The sequence below is a fragment of the Phyllostomus discolor genome, chromosome 1, assembly GCF_004126475.2.
Source record: "Phyllostomus discolor isolate MPI-MPIP mPhyDis1 chromosome 1, mPhyDis1.pri.v3, whole genome shotgun sequence".
NCBI classification, from domain to species: Eukaryota; Metazoa; Chordata; class Mammalia; order Chiroptera; family Phyllostomidae; genus Phyllostomus; species Phyllostomus discolor.
In genome coordinates this window covers 24774980-24795532 of record NC_040903.2, presented here as the reverse complement: position 1 = coordinate 24795532, position 20553 = coordinate 24774980, and the positions used below count along the sequence as shown (strand labels likewise).

At 45.4% G+C, this 20553-nt stretch overlaps 1 protein-coding gene across 7 annotated transcripts in view; it reads left to right on the top strand.

The window, feature by feature from the left end:
* RBM47 (RNA binding motif protein 47) overlaps nucleotides 1-20553 on the top strand; it is a 141711-nt gene that overhangs the window by 45123 nt on the left and 76035 nt on the right. For 3 of the 7 annotated variants that reach the window (XM_036020016.1, XM_036020017.1, XM_036020006.1), the window contains exon 2: nucleotides 13299-13388. The exons of 3 other annotated variants lie outside the window; for them this stretch is intronic. The gene's annotated coding sequence lies outside the window, so the exon portion shown is untranslated. Of the gene's footprint in view, nucleotides 1-5096; nucleotides 5234-13298; nucleotides 13389-20553 lie in introns of all 7 variants that reach the window. One more of the 7 variants, XM_036020008.1, reaches the window with a different exon arrangement.

Sequence of the window (20553 nt, the reverse complement as noted above, 5' to 3'; positions counted from 1 at the left end):
TGCCACAGCAGCTCTGTCACACCTTTGTTTTAATTTCGAGAAGCAGCCTTGGTGACATAGCCACAATGGTAAGAGTGTTTACGATCTGTCTGTACTAGGAAAACCCAGAGAGCAGGCCAGGTGGGAGGTTAGCGTGTGGGAGAGTCCACCAGGTTTTGCCTGATGGATACGTGCACTGGGAAAGGCCTCACACGCAACTGGGCCCCACTGCCTGGTGGTATGACCTTGAGCAAGTCACCTCTCTGCATCTGTTTTCCTATCTGCATCAGCTGGTAGATATCTAAGGTATTTGCTGTTTTGAGAATTTCGCCTCTGGTGAACCTGCAGGATAATTACCACAGAGCCACAAAGTTTGGAGGTCATTACAGCCATTTAATTGTTTTTTAAAAATGAAAAGAAAAGCACCATAGACCTTCAAAGGGTTCATTATTTAAATGCTATTTATGAAGCAAAAAGGATTCATTTGGGACCAGCCTAGGCGATGGAACAGTTCAGAGGTCAGTAACCACATGAAAACATACTTCTGATTTAGCAATGGTGAAAGGATGCCAGTCTATTGTAACACATGGATTCATTCACTTTGGATAATTTTAAACTTCCTGCTTATGCTGCCTTGTCATTGAACTTACCCCTCTGTGGGATGTGGCATTTGAAGTTTCCCCACCTACCAAATACGACTCTCGCCCCTGGAGTCGGCTCCGTACTGCTGCGGTCTCTCTTACGAATAACATTGCTTCCGAGCAGTCCTGTACCTTGGCCCAGTACTACTCAGCATGAGAAAGCATATTATCAGTGAAGTGAGTTTTAGTTTCAAGGGGATTAGTCATAAAGCCATTTGGGGGGAAAATCATGTGTATGTGTGTGTGTGTGTTATCCACTGTAAGGAACAATGTTTTGTGCACCTGAAAACTTCTGTAGGCTTTGGCCTGGAAAGGGACTGGCCAGGCCATTGATAAAAGTACTGGGTGCTCATTTGCTGAAAACGTTGGGCTGAGGGTTTTGTTTGCATTCAGACTATTAATGTTAGCTTGGCCTCCCTGGCGTGAAGTAATCTTCCGAATATTATGTCACAGAGGATTTCGGTGGGACAGGATCTGAATTTCTGGGACTTCTCTAAGTAGGGTTTTGGGCATAGGAATGTGGAAAAGGGGCCTTGATTTGAAAATAAAAGCTGTTGTGCAGTTCTCAAAACGTTTTTTAAAAACTCCGAATCTCCCACAATGCATTAAATATTGTTGCCTCTCACTGGGCCCATGGCCACGCCAGGCCAAGTCGGTTGCCGGAGAACGGTGGTTGACAGACTTGTCTAATGAGTAGAATTACTGGGACACTGTTGAAATGGGAGCATTCCAGACCCTTCCTTCGGTGGTGCTGCTGCAGAAGCTCCAAGGCAGGGCCCAGGAATCTGATTTTTAACAGGCTCTCCGGGTGACGGAGAGAGCCGGAGAAACATTGCTGCAGTGCAGGGGTGCCCCCCCACACCCCGGTTCAGACAAGGGGCTCCCTGAGGGGCACCGTGGGGGTGAGTGCTCCTGCTGTTCGGCCCGGAGGCAGGCGACCTGGGCGAACATCTGGCACAACAATGGCTTGGAGCGGGCGCTCCCTCGATATCTGTAGACTGCTGAAACTTTTGGGAAATAAGCACAGTCTCTGTGCCCCTTGGGTGGCCGGGGAGTGGCAGGTCATATTCAGAAGACCACTGGGGTGAGCCTGGAAGGAGAGCTGGGAAGGACGGGGGTCTGAAACGTCACAGCACCCGCCTCCTCGGCCTGCAACAAGCCCAGGCCGTTTCACAGGAGGCTGATCTGGTCTTCCATCTGAAGTCCGTGGCTTCAGAAGTTCCTTCGCCCACCCGCCCTCCAGGGTGCACTGCCAGTTTACACGTCTCCAGCCTCTCCTGGGCTTCCAAAGGAGGGCCGCCCTTCCTTCTGATACTCACATTATTTTCTTCCATCGCATTAATCTTGAAGCCTCAGCGCCAGGCAGACCAGGACTTCAAGTATCTTTCAATCTAGTGGGTCTGGAAGATGACATTTCCGGGGGCTTCCCTGGAGTGTCACCTGATTACAGATTGTAAAACATGCGACCGATTTCATGCTTTAATGTTAGCCTTTACAGTGAGTAAATATACACATGGGTTATTTGAGAAATAATAAAATATAAAATTTGGTGTATTAATGAGTGGAAGAAACAGGGTTTAAGTTACATGTAAAGGAACGAAGCATGTATTGTGGACCTCCAGTAAGTGTTACTGATTGGATGAATGAATGAATGAATGAATGACAAGAGATTTCTGGCCTCTAGAGGAAGGAGCTTTTATTTTAAGACAATGAAATAATGCCAGAAAAACCAAGGTTTAAGTCTCAGCCTACCTCTTAGAAGTCTTTTTTTTTTTTAACACGAGTCTCCCCAAGCTTCGGTTTTCCTCACTGAAAGCGGGCTTCACAGTTCCCACCTAGTTTGGTTGTTGGTGGGACTAAAACCAGACACACGGTGTGTTCTAATAGTGTCTGGCACTTAGCCAGGGTGAAGACATGGCGGGTAATGAAGGGAGAGGGAACAGCATCAACCTGTGGTGTGTTACGGTGGTGAGCAGTCAAGGAGAACACAGATGACTACGCTGTAGAGACTGGGTTCAACCCGAGATGCACGAGGCTGTAGGGGTGGGTCAAGGAGCCTGTGGGACCACCACCTCCTGGCTGCTCAGGCTGGCAAGTGACAGAAGGGTGACATTAGGAAGAGTTGGGAGAGCCAGGGCATCTGCCGTTCCTCCCAAGGAATCGGTTATATTGTGAACTCCAATTAGGTTTTTAACAAAATTGACTTTCTTATTTGACACTATCCTGCACTTGGGGACTTTAGTTTTCCCACCTGCAGAGAAGGCCCTGAGCTCTCTCAGTCATCTGAGGGTGGGGAGGCAGTGCTGGGCCACGTGAATCTCACTCCCCCGACACCCCTGTGCCTTGGGGAACATGCAGATGAGACGGACTGGAATATCCATGCCCTTGTATTTTAAAGGCTGACCTTCGTGCGTGCCTAGAGCACGTGAGCGGGTTTCTGTACTTCTCATGGAGTGCATTCAGATTCTGCAGGTGATGTGGGTGAGACCTCAAACTGCCAGTGACCCTGGCCGTGTTAGGAAATTCCTAACGATTGTGAAAAATCTGAGTGATTCGCCTGTACGTGGACAACGGCATCTCTGCTAGGTAGTCTGGTTTGTAACTGTTGTGCTTCCGAGAGGGTCGGGCAGAAAATGAGGGCAGGGCCCTGCCTGACAGTGAGTGTGTGGCTGTGGGTGAGTGGTTTACAGAGCTGCTTGCTAATTCACTAGCATCTACCATGAGTAATTTGACACACACACACACACACAAAAGGAAAAAAGTGAGCATAAAATACTGCTTGAAATACATAGATTTGAAATAACACAGCTATCTGTTTCATCTGCGGTTTGTTGGGCTCGAGAGGCAGGGCTGGGCATATTTTGTGCTGCCAGCAGGAACGAGGAATTGAGAAATCAGGAACAAGTGTTCTCTTACCCTGTGCTAAAGGGCCTGACTTGGCAGAGCACGGAAATCCTACTTGTGCACCACCAAGAGCCCTCCCGGTTTGGGTGGGACCCGAGGGATGGCGGGAGGGATAGTTCATGAAGCTGAGAAGGAACTTGGCTGAATTAAGATTTTCTCTGCCCTGTGTTGGCCACTCACATGAACAGGATTAGAACCTGTGTTTTATGTTTTACACTCAGTCTTTCCTCGTGGACAGTCAACTCATTTTTTAAAAAATTTCAGACAAAATCCCCAATGTGAGCCTCAGATTTCCTCATCTGACACTGGCCTGCACTTCGGGACTTCAGTTTCCCCACCTGCAATGATCCCTGTTTTGAGCACTCAAACAGCAGCCGAGAGAGGGTAGATGCCAAACACTGGTCAGGGAGCTTTGAGGAAGTCAAGACAGTCTGACTTATACGCAGTGTGCTCCTACTCTAGTTGGGAAGATAAGATCTAAACAGGTTCAGAGTTAAATACTAAGCGTAGCAGAGTGAAGTGACCACGCAGAACTGTAGAGATAACACGTCACCGGGCAGCATGTGATGAATTACCAAATAGGATTGCCCGGGCAATACGGCTTTCACAATTCAGAGGTGGGCGAAGACCTCATGTGTGCCTGCTCATGTGGTGCTGCCCATGCCTGGCTTTCCGTTGTGAAATTCAAGCCCTGTTCCTTGCTTCCTTCATTCCGCAGATATTTATGGAGCTGCTGGGATGTGTCAGGTGCTAGGGGTACAGAGGTGAGCAAGCAGACCAGGGCCCCGACGTCCTTGAGACCACAGTCTGGCGGGGACAGCCAGACAGTGAGCAAATGAACTCATGAGTGTTTAAGCACAGATCATGACGAGTGCTGTGAGAGGAGGCATATACCAGGCAGTGGGAGGGAATGGAAAGGAAGCAGTTTAATTTGGGGTGTTGGGAGGGCCTCCCTGTGGAAGTAGCCTTTGAACTGAGATCCAAGGATGGAGTCCACCCCAGGTGCTTGGTGAAGTAGGAACACTGCCGGGCCAAATGAACTAGCATCTTTAATTTCCACAATTAATTAGTTCAGGCAATACAAATAAAGGCCAGAACACAGTTATCTTTGTTGTTCTGTGTTCCGGACATGAGGAGAGTCAGTTTGCAACGAGCATGTGCTTCTGCACGTGCACAGACACACCCCGCTTCTGCTTATACAGTCTCCTGCTCCCCCTGCAGCTCCCCCTCCCCGTGCACGGGGCATGTCAAAGAATGGGGGGAAGATCCTCCCTGATCCCCAACAGGTTTGCCTCCGAGTTTCCCAGAAGCTCCTGGGGAGGCATTCAGGGAGGTGGATCTTTTCATCACCGAAAGCTTCGTATGCCCTCTTTCCTGGAGGTGGCCATGACCCCCTAGAAAGTCCACTGTGCTCGGGCTGCTGTCCCTGAGCCCTCACTGAGCTGGGGGCATCGCTAGTCCCAATCAGTCTTCGTGGGTGACCACACAAGTCCACCCCAGCCATTCACCTCACTGAATCCTATTTCCTGGAGCCACATCAGAAAAATAGTTGAGGCAGTCATTGTTTTTCAGGTCACCCTGACTTCACTGACTAGAGGCAGGCCACTGCGCCCTAAGCATACCTGCAGAATGACGCTGCCCGAATTTCAGTCCCAGCTTTGCCACTGCCTACGTGTGTGACTTTGGACCAGTTGCCTCTCTGAGTTCAGGTAAATCTGAGACATCCTCGCCTGAAACCCATTGTGTTAGGTGTGCTTTGGAATCCAGAACATTTCAGATCTTAGATAGATAGTATGTTGCATGCACTCCATGTTGCTTAATTCCTCTAGCTATGCCTTGAATGTTCCCTATCCAAACACAGCACTCTTTCTTCATTAGAGCATACGGCTATGCAGACTTACTGGAGAAAAGGAAGTCTACAGATTGGAGACTAGAGTCTAGATTTGACTGTTCACTGATTTCTGAATGCAACTTGGTTTTTCAGAGTAGTAGTGTCTCTCTCTCTCACAGGCGAGGTGTTTGTCTTGGGAGGGCTCAGTGAGGAGATGTATGTAACGTGCTGAGAACAGAAGGCACCGTGCACATGTAAGCTGTTATTGTAAAGTAAACTTACTGTGATTATTGAACCCCCATCAGCTGAGTATAAACTGAATCTGCACTGTCATTTTCTTCTCCTCTTCCTCCCCCAAATGGGCCGTGACTGTGTGCCAGGCACACTGCCAGGTGCCTCCAGAAGACAAATGTGAACCAGACAGGGCTCCTGCCTTGTCGTAGTGCAGTCACGGTCCCCATGGCCGAGTACACTGCCAGCCCTCTGCCTCCCTCTTTCATTTTTATTAGTTTGCTTTGCATATTCCACCTTTTCCTTAATATTTCCAGGCCAGGCTATTTGAATTATGTTAAAATCAAACCAACCCCCAGATATACTGTTTTGCCTTGTATGTTGTCAACTTGCACATTAAAAGGAGAGGGGACAGGAAACAATGACACATGGCACAAGTACCTGGAAGTGGCTCTTGGGTAGGAAGTTATAGTTGAGACGGCAGTGAGAGGAAGTACAGTCCAGTTGAATGAGCACTTAGAGCAGGATGGAGGGCAGCCGTCAGCCCAGTGCACTTGTGCCGAGTTCAATCTTCGTGCCAGGTGCCGTGCGCAGTCCGGGATTACAAAGATAAACAAGGCAGGCACTGTAAACCCTTCAGGTGATCTGGTGTTTGCTGGTGTTTGCTGTTTCTGTGTGTGCCTGGCGGTACCAGCCAACCTCTCTGAGCCTGTGTTCTTATCTTCAAAACAGAAGGGCTGCAGTAGGCTATAACTAAGGCCCCACTTTACCTTCAAGGTGTGTGGTTCTAAAAATCACTTAACAGAACACGTAGTTCAAGCACTGTCTGTCACTCTGGGATCCAAGTAAAGACCATGGCCTTTTGTTGCAATAGGGGAGACCTGAGGTGGATCTGAGGAAGGACTTGTTGATAGCAATAGAGTGCTCGGACATATTTTATTAGCGCATATCATCTCCCCAAGCGAGGTTATTTCATTTCTCAAGTGATGAGCACTGCCTAGTGTCAGGCTCTGTTTTAGGAGAAAAAGCCCCTTCTCTCGTGGAGCTCACATTTCAGTGGGGCAGAGACATAATAAAAAAGTGATAAAAATGAACACATAACAATTTCAGATACTAATAAATGCAAAGACGAAAAATAAAGACAGGAAAGAGGAGAGAGAGTGCAAAGTTAGTGATTGGAGCATTGTTTTCAAAGAATGGTCAAGGAAGACGTCTTGGAGGTGATGTTAGAGTAAAGAGCTAACGGGGGTGGGGTGGCGCAGAGAGCCCTGTGGCTGGGAAAGGACGGAACTGTGAGCGCTGAAGGTGGGGAGGCGAGGAACAGCCAGGATGCTGGTGGTGTGCCCAGAGGGAGTGCGGGGCGGGGGGGCGGGGGGGAGGCAGGGCATGAGGTACAGAACCATGCAGGCTTCTGGAGGGAGTCCGGGGAAGGATTTTGAATTTTAGTCCAAAGTGTGAGGAGAAGACATTGCAGAGTTGTGGGAAGGGAAGTGAGTGGCATGACTTGATTGAAAAAGAAAGGTTGCTCTGCCGGAATACGGACTCAGCTGTCATTCATCAGGAGTGAGTGTAGCCCTGGTGGACGTTAATTTTAGCCTAGCCTCCTACTGTTGATCTGGACTCGATGAATTTTTAACATCCCAACAGTTGAAATACAGCGTGTTTTTATTTATATTCATGCCTTTTCTCTGTATATTTCTTCTACAAAAGGCTTTGTATGAAGATGGATTGTTTTCTAAAGAAAATGTTGCCATATTTGAGTCAATGTTTGTGCCATCTTTCATCTTCCTTTTCAGTGCAACTTTTGAAATATACACTATTTCAGTCTCCCTTCCGTTCTTTCCTTGTCTCCTTCCTTCTTCCCTCCCTCCCTCTGTCCTTCCTTTTTTCCTTTTATTAAACAAATGCTTAATGTATGACAAGGCACCCAGATTCCCCGAGTACCAGTTTAATAAAACACAGTGTTTTGGGTTCTATTTGCTTGGTTGTTGTTGTTTTCTTTCTTTGTTCAAAAATATCTTGGGAATACTGAATTGTGTTCACAGATGGTGGAATTGCAACTTTCAGTTGTTTTCTTTGCACTCACCCTGTTGGAGACATACACTTACTTGTGCTATGCAGAGTCTGTGTTGCGAAAGTGAAAATGTGTACTTGAGTATGTTAAAATTAACTAGCAATTTCCAGGCCTGTCCATGCTGTCACGAAAGGTAAGATTTCCTTCTTTTTTTACTGCTGTGTAGTATTCCATTGTGTAAATGTACCACAGCTTTTTACCCACTCGTCTACAGGTGGGCACTTGGGCCGTTTCCAGATCTTGGCTATTGTAAATAATGCTGCAATGAACATACAGGTGCATATTTTCTTTTGAATTAGTGTTTTGAGTTTCTTCAGATATATTCCCAGAAGTGGGATCACTGGATCAAAAGGTAGTTTCATTTTTAATTTTTTGAGGAAATCCCATACAGTTTTCCACAGTGGCTGTACCAACCTGCATTCCCACCAAGAGTTCAGGAGGTTCCCTTTTCTTCACATCCTCAAGAATGCTTGTTGTTTGTTGATTCATTGATGATGGCCATTCTAATGGGTGTGAGGTGATATCTCATTGTGATGTGAATTTGCATCTCTGATGGTTAATGACATTGAGCATCTTTTCATATGTCTGTTGGCCATCTGTATGTTCTCTTTGTAGAAGTGTCTGTTCAGGTCCTTTGCCCATTTTTTAATTGCATTGTTTGTCTTCTTGGCATGGAGTTATATAAGTTCTTTATATATTTTGGAAATTAATCCCTCATCATATGTATCATTGGTGAATATGTTCTCCCATGCATTGGGTTGCTGTTTTGTTTTGTTGATGGTTTCTTTGCTGTGCAAAAGCTTTCAGTTTATGCTAAGGGAAGTCAGTCAATCAGGGAAAGGCAAATACTTTATGATCTCACTTCTATGTGGAATCATCCAACAAAATAATTTAACAAACAAAATGGAAACAAAAGCCTAGATACATAGAACAGATTGACAGCTGTCAGAGGGTAAGAACATTGAGGGGGCTGGATGAAAAAAGGTGAAGGGATTAAGCAAAAAAATTTATATATATATATGACACAGGGCATGGGCAACAGTATGGTGATAGCCAGAGGGAAAAGGGGGTGGAGGGAGGTAGCAGTGGGCACAGGGGAAAAAACAGGGATGGAAAGAGACCTGACTTTGGGTGGTGAGTGCATGATGCAGGGTGCAGATGGCGTTTCTTTGAATTGTACAATGGAAACCTGTATGGTTTTATTAACCAATGTCACTCCAATAAATTCAATTAAAAATTAATTAATTAATTTAATTAACCACCTATTTAAAATGAGATAACATGTCTTTTGAATTCATCGACCTCAAACTGTGTGTATTTTGTGGGCTCCCTAGTAGTTATTTAAAGCTCAGCTGTGTCACAGCCCGTGATGGCCTGTTGGTCTCCTGGGTGGACACGGCCCCTTCTCAGTTACCCTGAGAAATATGTGTGGGTGGGCTGGGATTGCTATTCAATTGGCTAAATAACCCCGCTTTCGTGTCCAGGAAATATATAGCAAAGCCACAAGAGGGCAGCTTGTCCAGGGAAACTTGGGGTGAAAAGTGCTGTTGGTCAGACAGAGGATAATGAGGGAGAATCTTCAAAGTGTTTCTCGTGGAAGAAAGCTCTTTCACATTCCTGGCCAGTTTCTTCCCATCAAAGAGATTTGGAAATTGAAAGTATGGAGGCAAGTTCTTTCATGCAAATCTGTTTTTCCCTTCTTTGGAATACAAATATCCATTTTCCTGTGCATTCCCCTTCTTCCTATCTTTCTTCGTCTCTTCAGTCTTTGTTGAAGTATAACTTGCATATAATAAATTTCACACATTGCAAGCGATTTTTTAAACACATGCAGCCTTGAAATCACTGCTCTCGTCCAGACAGAAATGTCCATCTCTCTAGAAAGTTCCCTGGTGCCCCTTTTCAGTCAGCCTTTCCTTGCAGGCCCCGTAGCCCCGTGACCGCTTCCTCTCTGAAAACCTTTTACCTGAGACAAAGGGTTTTGTAAATTTGCAAGAAAGTCATGGTCATGGACAGATATCAGGGCCCCTTCTAAGAGGCTGTGGGGAGAACTCTGGAAAGAGCAAGGAAACAGAGTCTGTCCTTTCCGAGGTAACTACTGCAGACACATTTGTACTCTGTGGCTGCGGTGCTTGGTTTAACCCGGCTCATATTCGCTGAGAGGGATTAATGACTGTTAATTGCACAGTCACTAATTATGCACGTGTTCTTTAAACTTTATTTCTGCTTTAATAATCCCTAACATTCATCACCCACTTAAGTACCATCTGTATTGATGAACTCAAGGAATCCCTTGAGGAAAGCACTGTGATTATCATACTCACAGGTGAGGAAGCTAAGTACAGTCACATAGGGCTTTGACAGATAAAAAGAGTGATTGGGGGGTGGAAGGGGACTAAGTGGTAATGGAAAACAAAGTACAATAAAGATTAAATAAAGCACACACACACATACCCTTTTACATACATCAATCTAGTTAAGTCGCCTTAAAAAAATAAATTAAATGAGAGGGCTATTTGCCAGTAAAAAGAAAAGAAAAAAGAGTGAGTAGAGTTAGTTTCCTAATATAAGATAAATGAACTTAAAAGCTTCTTAAGAAATGCATGTTTTTATTGGTCAAAGTGCCCAGCTTAAAAAAACTAGTGCCTCTCTCTACGCACATACTGTCCTTGGGCAATGTCACCCAGGGCCGTGGTTGAACGCCATGACGATTCCAGTTCTGAATCCCTGACCTTAACCACCAAGCACCCCTCTCTCCGTCTCCCTGGCTCCTGCCTTTGTCTTCTCCCGATGGGTCGCCCTCCCTTCAGCCCAGCCGTTTGTGTTGTGGTCAGAATGATCTTTCTAACATGAAATTGTGGCAGGGTCCCCTTCCTGATTAAACTTCTCCAGGGGCTCACCGTGCAGTACAGTGTGAGCTCTGGACCTTGCCTTGTTCAGCCGCGCACTTTGCTGCTCTGCACTGCCCACCTTCAGTCTAGTTATTTGCCATTGTCCACAGATACCGTGCCCTCTCGTGCCCCTGTGCCCAGGGACTGGCTGTTCCTTCTGTCTAGAAAGTACCCTCTCCTTGTCCGTCATGCCTGTTTGCCAGGCAGACCGCACCTCAGCCTTCAGGAGTTGGCTGACATCTTCCTTGGTTAACCTGGACAGACTTGGAGTTATCTCCTTCCCACTTCCCATGGCCTCTTGCGTATTAAGCTGGTGTCACATTGTTTTAGAATGTTCTCGTGGCATCTCCGTGCCCTGCTACTCTGTACCCCTCCTAGAGGGCAGCAACTTTGTCTGTTCAACTTGGTATTTCTAGCCTAGCTCAATACCTGGACTGCCTGTCAAGGCTGTTACATACCATGGAGGCAGAGAAGACACCTGTTTTATTCGGCACCTGCTATTCCCAGTGTCTGGCAAAGGGTCTGGCCTATAGTAGCTGTTGAATTAAAATGTGTTAAAAGCATGAATTGTGGATGTTTTTAAACATCAGCTGTTAAATATCAGATCACAGTGGTTTAGCCCAGGGATTGCAACTGAAGGGTCACCGGCATATTTAAGGCATACGTGTATTTTGTATGTCCTTACAGTGTTTTAAAGTTTCAAAACTTGATGGCTGTAGTAGAACGTGTCCTCTCCTGTGTACCACTGTCTGCACCACTCCTGTTGTCTTGCTCTTTGCATCACTTGTTTGTTGCCTGCCTGGTCCCGGGACATAAGGTTGAGGGATGGAGGGAGTGGGACGGTGTACTTGTGTGTTACAAGAAAACACCACAGATTGGGTGGCCTAAACAAGATAAATTTGTTTCCTCACAGTTCTGGAATTCTGGACGCTGGAAGTCTAAGATCAAAGTGTCAGTGGGTTTATTTTCTCCTGAGATCTCTCTCTTTGGCTTGCAGATGGTCACCTTCTCACCATGCCCTCGCATGATTGTCCCTTAGTCTGTATGTGAATGTGCCCTGACCTCCTCCTATAAACACATCAGGCATTTTGGATTAGGGTCCACTTATATGACCTTATGCCATTGATCAATTATCTCTCTGAAGGCCCTATTTTTCAACACAGTCACATTCTGACATACCAGGGGCTGGGGCTTCAGCATACAAATCTTGAGAGACTCTGTTAACCTCTTAAAGGGCAGGAGTGTGAACTCTTCAAGTACTATGGCCTCTGCCTTGTGTCTGAAGCATGTTTTATGTAACACATTAATAAAGAGGAACTCGAGAACAGTCGGAGAGAGCAGGTTGCTCTCCAAGGCAGACTCCAGACCAACGTATCGTGCACCTGCTCAAACACCTGATCTGCACCCCTACGGCTCTGATCTTGGGGCCATATTCATGTTTCTTCAACAGCTGACATTTCGTTAATACGCCAGGTGGAAGTTAGGTACTTTTCGGTTTGGAAATACATATTTTTTCATTCTGTCCACTCTAAAAACCGACCTGTGGGCTGCAAACCTTCCCTGTTCAGGGTTCAGCGCACAGTGGAGGTAAAAGCTGGATAATGAGAGGGCACCGCCTCCATTTGCTGTAAGCAAACAGCTAGGTCCTTTATTACCCTTGAAATGCGTTTGTGACACAGGTTGGACTCCAGAGAAGCAAGTCGAATGCCAAGTCTCTGTGGGCCAAAGTTCCTTCAAGCACGGTATGTTAATCAAAAGCTCAGCCTTAGTTAATTAGGCCATTGGGCTGGGAAGAACTTTGGAACAAATGATTACTGAGTTGGACCAAGGAGTTAGAATTCGGTGTTTTATTTTCCAGAGCTAGGTTGTGGGCTCATGGTCTTTCTTGGAGAGGGTGGGAGTGAGATTCTTATGGAGTTTCATTCATTCTTCACGGGGAAGTAGCATAGGAAAATCTACTGTACAGAGCCTAGCTAATCAAGTGTATTTACTTAAAGATGAGCTGAATAGTTATGGAATATGAGTTATATATGAGCAGGAAAGCCAGCTATAAAGGTCTCCAAAGGTAAAGGAACATTTAAAATGCTAACAGCTCACAATGCTTTAAAAATTTTTGAGTGTTTGGTGATTTACCCTAAAATACCACAATTTAATGTGCCTTCTGCAGGAAGAAATTTAGAGGAATATAGTCATCACCGTTGCCTTTCATGAGTGTTTTCTTTGATATGGGGCCCTTGAGGGCTTCATGTCTGTCATTTTATTTATTGCCACGGTGTCCTTAGCAGGTGGGTTACCTTAGGCCCAAGTTAAATGAGTTAAAGGAAGCTCAGAGAGGTTGAGTAAAAAGCCCAAGACCGCCAGCCAGCAAGCAGTGGAGCTGAGTGTTGAGCTCCTGGGCAAATCTGTGATCTCCTCTTCCTTGTTAATACTGCCTCTCTACACATTTCCCTCTTCTCTCATCAGAGTAAGATTTTCTTCCTTGAATGCCATTTAGCTAATATGAACCTGTATAGCCTTGCAGAATTGACGTATTTTCTCCATGTATGTGGGCTAGTGGAGATTTTCCTACACTGTCTGGTTGTATAGTTTTCCCTGTAATCCGTGCACGCACAGAGATGTGTGATGATAATAATAAAACACTGTATTTCTTCTTACCCCTTCCTCCTCCATCACACTTAGTGGTCATTCATCACACACTCCTTATTAGAGGTCTCTGGTTCCGTGGTGTTATCTTTTCCATGTCACAGTTCGTGTAACAGAGGCATTGGAAGGACAGACGCCTGGTGTCAGGTCGCCCGGCAGAGATCAGCCATTCCTGAGCTCACCAGAGAGGTTTGGTAAGTCATGCTGGCTACAGCCTCACCACGGCTCAGATGAACCGTAATCCAGGGGTGGAGGAAATTAGGTGAACATTACATAGTGACATTCAAATGCTAATCCCCTCTTTTTTTTTTTTTTAACCAACACATATTGTTCTGGTTCTGGGTGTTTGCTCAATTTGCTAGACCACAGTGCTCTTTGAATTTGTAAGCATGAGTGTCTCCAGAGGATTCCGCAGACACAAAGAGTGACAGAATCTGTACTTGAATGACTTTGCTTAAATTCTTTTAATACCGAGTTTTTTCCTATAGAGTTTTCTGCATTTTGTCGATGCTAGGATGCACTCTGTCCTGCCCCCAACAATTTAAAATGCCCGAAATCGGAATGCATCCTATGGAGACTTAGGTTTGGTGATTCCTTTGATAACCTCCAAATGAATGACCAGCGGTTAGGTGCTCTGCCTCCTGTTTTTCACAGAATACAGATGCTTTTTTCTATATTTTTAAGGTAGGAAATTAGTATTTTTCTGTTAAAGAATGAATCAATAAGAATTCTGTACTTACCAAAGAAAGAATTTAGGGTTCTAATGCTGAGAGAAAAACTAATTTTTTCATTGACTTCACATGGCGGCTCTGAGGTTAGCAGCCCTGGGACCTCATAAGCAGTGGCGACGGCGCTCGAACAGCCGTGTGAGATCATGGGGTGGCCTCCTGGGCAGCAGATCCCAGAATCAGGCACTGTTATCTGAAGCGGGCTCTCCCCCAGCAGTCAACACCAGAGGACTTGCAACTGAAATATTGTACTGTGCCTTCCGGGTGGTTTCTCAGCATCCGTTTATCTGTGAATGAGGGCCAGTCCACATGCATGTTCCGTGCATGGGAAAACAGAATCTTTGCAGAGTGAATGGCCCAAAATGGGCAGGAATCCCAAAGCCACAGGTTTTTAGGGGCTTGAAGATTTGCAGAACTTCCATTTTGTGGGACCCTGTGGAGGATAGAATACTAATCCTGAAATCAGTAGGGGTACAGGTAAATTGGTTAACAAACGTTTTCTGAGCACCTGCTTTGTGCCAGGCTTTGTGCGAGGTGCTGGGTAATTAAAGGAGAAAAACAGAAAGGATTAGATTTCTGCCCTTTGGAAGCTGGTCTAGTAGTCAAGGCAGACCTTAAATAATAAAGGAGTGGTGAGTGAATTGAAGAAGCATAAGGAGTTAGGGGAGCTTAAAATCGGAGCCTTAACCTAATCACTAGTGGGAGGGGCAGCCATCAGGGGAAGTTCTTTGGAATGGAAGTGACATTTTAACTGGGACCCCGAAGGAGAAGGGATGGTTTCCTAGGCAGAGGGAGACTGGGGGCAGGCCGTAGTGTCCGTACCTACTGATTTTGTCCTTCTCCATTTGTCCAAATGAGAAACAGCCTTTCCTGAGGGTCTCAACATAGGAAAGTGTCAGGTTCAAGGATTAACTATGAACCTCGTGGGGGAAGGGGTAAAGGGACAATGACTTCAGATAAACAGACCTCTATTGTGAGGACTGGGTCAAATTTTTGCAGGAATCTTTAAAACCCCTTACAGATTGATTTCAAACTGATAGTCAGATTTTTATTTATTTATTTATTTTGGTTCTTGGTGGTTCAGACATAAATTCTTTCTTCTCTATCCACAGTGTTTCCCAGAGCTGGATCCCAAGTCCCGTCTCCCTGCCAGTCCCCTGAATTCTCTCCAGTTCTGTGTTCTGAATTTCTCTCCCCTCCCTCCCCTAGAGAGGTGATCGTCTTCTAGTGAGAGGTTGTTCTCATCGACAAATGTGTTGTTTTCTTTTTCTCTGCTTTCTCCATGGCATCAGGGAAGGGTGATCACTGGCATGACTCCCCCCACCCAAAGGCCAGATTTTAAAAAATAGGTGGTTTATAGAGAACAGACAGAGGCCAGCTCCTTGACCCTGCTTCCGCTTTTGGATCACTACGAGAGTCTCCGGTTTCAAATCTTCGTGCTCTCTGTTGACGTTTTCTATCAAGAGTACTGCTGAGCTGAGGAGGCACTTGGGCCAGTAACTAAACTGACAGATTCAGAAATTGACACACGTACATGTGCGTGTACACACACATACACACAGAACCTCAGTTCCCGTGAAACGGCCATCTCAGGCTCGCTGGTTTCTTACTCGTGAGTGAATTTAGCATAAGGGATGACCAGAGCTAGATCTCTCTCTTTCTCTCTCTCTCTCTCTCTCTCTTGTTCTCTTCAGAGAGGTCTAGTCAACAGGCCTTTTACAAATTTTTATTTTGGCAGTGGTGAAGGGGAGGTATTTGCTGCAGTCTGAGATAAGATTGGTCTGTTTTCCTAGTGCAGAAGGGAAGAGAATCACTGGTTATGACTGATATAAAGAAATCTGAACTTTTAGTATGAACTTCCGGTGACCTCTCTGACCAATCCTCTTAAAAAGTTTTGTCTAGATCATGGCCTGATTTTCCTCGAGCCACAGAAAGTCTGTGTCCCTCCACCAGGGTGTGGGCATCAGAAGTCAGATGGTGGAGATTCTTAGGAAAGGCAAAGGGGGAAAAAAATCATGGAGTTCCCGATGGGAAACTTTAAATAAAATAGCAAAACACATTGAATGCTGACCCTTTCCTACTTATTGTAGCCTAGATTTTCATTCCAAGTAAGTTAATAAATGAAGAACTGGATATTATTTAATCTACAAATTGAAAATGCAAGTTGCTTTTGAAAAGGAGGAAAAGGTAGGCTACTTAAGACATTGTTTTCTATGGGGAATGGCTCTTCGTGCTTCTGAGTTGTAGTTGGTGCTTAGTGATCACAGATCTCTTAGAAACAAATTCCCCCCAAATTTCTAAAATTTACCAGAAGGCATTTATTTTAGAAAATGACCTTCCTATCATTCTTCCCTCCCCACCCCCCCCACCCCTGAGAAGGCAGACTGTAATTCAAGTAAGATTTAAGGTAGGATTTGTATGGTTGCACCACTGCGTCCATGTGCAGAAAACTTACTGAAGGTCTGATATACACAAAGGTTTTCTTTTGTTGAGTCAGCCACTGACAGGGACCTCTCATGAGATGACACCAGGGTGCTGAAGGCAGTCCCCAAAAGCAGGTTTTAAATGTGATTTTTCTGCCTTTTTACCTGAAAATAGAAGAGATGTTTTTCCATCGCATGTTACTTCTTACTGTTTACTTGCTCCGTATGACTTCATTCTGAACAGAGGGGGAAAACAAAGGCCTATAACTTAATTTAAATAAACCTATAGAGGAACCCCATGTGAAAGATACCGGGGCAAGCGTATAAAGGATACATAGATGATTCAGACACGATCCTTGCCCCAGAGGAGTTTAAGAATGAAAGCTTAAGCATCTAGTTAAGAAGAAATATTAACAATAAAACAGGAGTTAGAACCAGCAACGTCATAACTCAAATACTTACTGGCATGTTTAAAACTGCAGTAGAAGTGGATGGACCTCTTCCCTCATCCACATACAGATACACACCAGAGAGTAAATTCGTCACCTCTCACTGTTTTCTGATATCTGATCCAGTTCAACAAAAGTGCTAATTCAGGTGTGGGGCCAGGTGGCGTTGAGAACTCACATAAGGGTAACCTTGAAGTCTGTTGCAGTTTGTAATGGTCCATGTGCAATTAACACAGTGATATAAGCTGAAAAACTTTCCAAAATGACGTGGTGTCAGAGTCATTGGGCCCAGCTGACCCAGAACCATTTGTGGATACAGTCAACCAGTCACAAGACAATGAACAAAGGTTTGGAAAAACTGGTTTTCATCGGGAGTAAATTTTTGAAGGGTGTTTGTGGTTAATCACGAACTGAATGATTTCCCTTTTTAAAATTATTTCACTCACATGGGCACAAGGTTCACAGAGCCGGTGGTTCCTTTGGCAGCGTGCTCCTTGATGACTTGCTGTTTGCCGGACAAGCTTACCCGCTTTCAAAACCGAACAGGTAGAGCTGTGGCTCCGGGCCGTGACGCAGCCAACAGCATGGCCAACAAGCGGATGTTCACCTACAAAAGGAGGCTTGTCTTCCTAAAAGAAAGAGGTTTGTCCCCATCCTGGACAAGGAAAAAGAAAGCTGTGGGCACCGACAAAATGTGTCTTTTGGCAGAAGAGCAGGTCGATGATGGTGCTATGCTTTGCAGGAGGGTATTTGGTGCTGTGGAAAGCAAGACTACTCCAAGGTTATGAGGTTCCAGTCAGCGCCAAACCTGTAGGCAAATTTCATGGGCAACACTCAAATGTCAGCCTTGAAGTTTCCAAGAACAAGGTCTTCAAATCAGCCATTAGACATGCATCAGAGTTACGCTGCACTGGGGCCTCGTCCAAGGCCGTGCATCCGTGCACGCAGGCTGCCCCCAGGTGTCAGCAGCTGCTTCAGCGAGGGCAGATGGAAATAGAATGTCTGACGTCACTTTGCCCGTACTCACGGGTGTCTGTGTGGCCAAGAAATAACAGTAACATAGCAACCATGTTGCTTTCGTCAAGCATAACAAAAATTCTGTGTTCCGTTTGTGAGGTCCTTTTGAAACTAAGACCTGGGTCAACAAAATACAAGGGACGTCTTAAGGGAAGAATGAAGTGGTTACTGAGGACTCAGGCTGGAGTGAAAGGGGCCGAACACAGACCTTTAAATCTAGGCATGTCAGTCAGGCTTCGGCCAGCGTGGCCTTGTTTGGTTGGGCATCTTTCAGCAAACTGGAAGGTCACCGGTTTGATTCCTGGTGGACACAAGCCTGGGTAGAGGGCTCCGTCTCTGGTCGGCCCATGCAGAAGGCAACTGGTCAATATTTCCCTCTCACATTGATGTTTTTCTCCCTCTCTCTTTCTCACTCCCTTCCCCTCTCCACAATCAAAAGTAAAAATAAAATTTTAAAAATATAAATAAATCTAGGCATGGCAGTACCTACTGATTTTGTACATCCCCATTTGTCCAAATGATTCTTTGAATCATTACGTGTTGGAGTTAGAAAGAACCCTAGAGGTGATGATTAAAATAAATGATACATAATTATAACATTTATTGAGTGCTTACTGTGTGCCAAGCACAAAAAGAAGCCTTTTACTTACATTATCTCTTTCACTTGTGTGTCCTCATTTCATTTCTATAGCAACCCCATAAAGGAAATGTTAGTCAAATAAGGAAACTGAGGAATAATAGAATCTGTCTGTTGTACAGCTAGTGCACAGCGGAGCTGGTACACACACCCAGGTCAGTCTGAGTCCAGAGTCTACACATTTTTTTAAGAAGAGAATTTTTAAACGTTTATTTATTTTGACTTATTTTTTTTTTTTTAGAGAGAGGGGCAGGGGGAAAGAAAGAGGGAGAGAAACATCGATGTGAGAGAGAAACATCTGTTTTGGCTGCCTTCTATATACCCACCAACTGGGAACCGAGCCTGCAACCCAGGCATGTGTCCCAACCAGGGATCGAACCGGTAACCTTTTTGCCTTACGTGAATGAGGCCCCACCCACTGAGCCATGCTGGTTAGGGCCAGAATCTACCCTTTTTAACTGCTAGCCCCTTAGAGGGCCAAATGATCTTCAGGAAACGGCATGTTCACTGGCCCGAGTTCATTAGCTGGTGAGAGTCCCTGGGAGTTCTCTAGTGCACGGTTCAGTGAAAACAACAAAGGGATGTATTGAAAAGGACAGCTCCTCCACTCTGAAGTAGAAACTGTGCAGTTTAACATTGGGTTCTGGGTTGGCCTCCAGTCCTCCCTCGCCCAGGAACTGGCTGCACCTCTTACCCAGGGGGCTGGCAGCACACGTGGTCAGATCTGGATCCCACACTGCTCCTCGGACTGTTCTTGCTCTGGGACATCCGCCTGAGCTTCAGGCTTCAGTCATTTAGAGAGCTCTGCAAAAACACCAGTGCACACAGCCCACTCACTGAGACTCTGATTTAACTGGTCGGAGGGGGAGGAGCCCAATCATCAGTATTTTTTGAAAACTCCCAAACTGAGCCTCATGTACATCTCTTGGGGACAACCACTGGTTTATATTTTTATTTGTTAACAGGTAACTGGCTATGTACCGCTGTTTGCAGAGAGCATAATTTATGTTCTGTAGCAGCCTTTTTTTTTAATTTTTTTATTTTAATCATTGTTCAAGTATCCAGCCGTTTTTAGTTTTGTTTTTTCCTATGATCTGAGAAGATGGGTTGGGCCTTAACAACTTTGCCGCCTTGGGAGACACTGTCCCTGCTTGACCGAGTTCTGTCTGGGAGTAGGGTTCCTTGTTTACACCGCCCCACTACACGTCCTGGGGACTGCACCTGCGCGTCCTCCCTGCAACACTGCTCAGAATACATGGTTTAATTACGTTACACCTGAAACCTCACAGATTGCAATGAGCTCTATGCTGTTGGTGCAGCTTAAAGACCAAGGGAACGTTTTGTCTTATGACAGCCCCTGCTATCTATACGTGCTGTTTGCTTAAAATACACATAGACCTGCATACACGTGTATTTTAGTTCTGTTTTAGGTCTTGAGTGGAGGTCTCAAAACTCTCATCTGACCCTTCATTAGACCCCAGAGGTTGCTCTAGACCAGTACCTTGATTCCGAACTGAGGAAACCCGGTCTGGGGGTTGAGAGAGAGGAGGTCCATGGCCATGGCCAGGTCTAGGACTCAGGTCCCTGGAGGCTAATGGTCTTTTCTCTTTACCCTGCTGCCTTACTTAAAAATTTCTTTTGCAGCCTTTCTTCTTTATTCACACTACTTCCTTCCTTGTCTTAGTCTTAACTTTATTCCTAAATTATTGTAATATCCGTGAAAAGAGGAAAAAAGAAACAAACTTGGAAGAATCCACATCAAAATGCCAACAGTGGTGGAGTTTGAATGGTAGAGGTCTAGTTTTAATTTTATGTTTGCTTTTCTGTGATTTACACATATTTTCCAATAAGCAAGTATTACTTTCCTAAAGGGGAAACAGAAACCGCTAGTGGAATAGCCTTTTACTGGTCTCTGAATGTGTGTGTCCCTTATGCAGCCCTTTCTGTGGCTCGCTCTCCGATTTGCCTTCCTAACACATGTCCTCCTCCAGTCCTCATCCTGCTTAAATGTCCAGGGGCTCCCATTGCTCTTGAGAAAAGTCCAAACTCCGGGAATCCAAACGTCTCCTGAACCTAGCCCCACCTTCTGCCTGTGCCCTTATCTC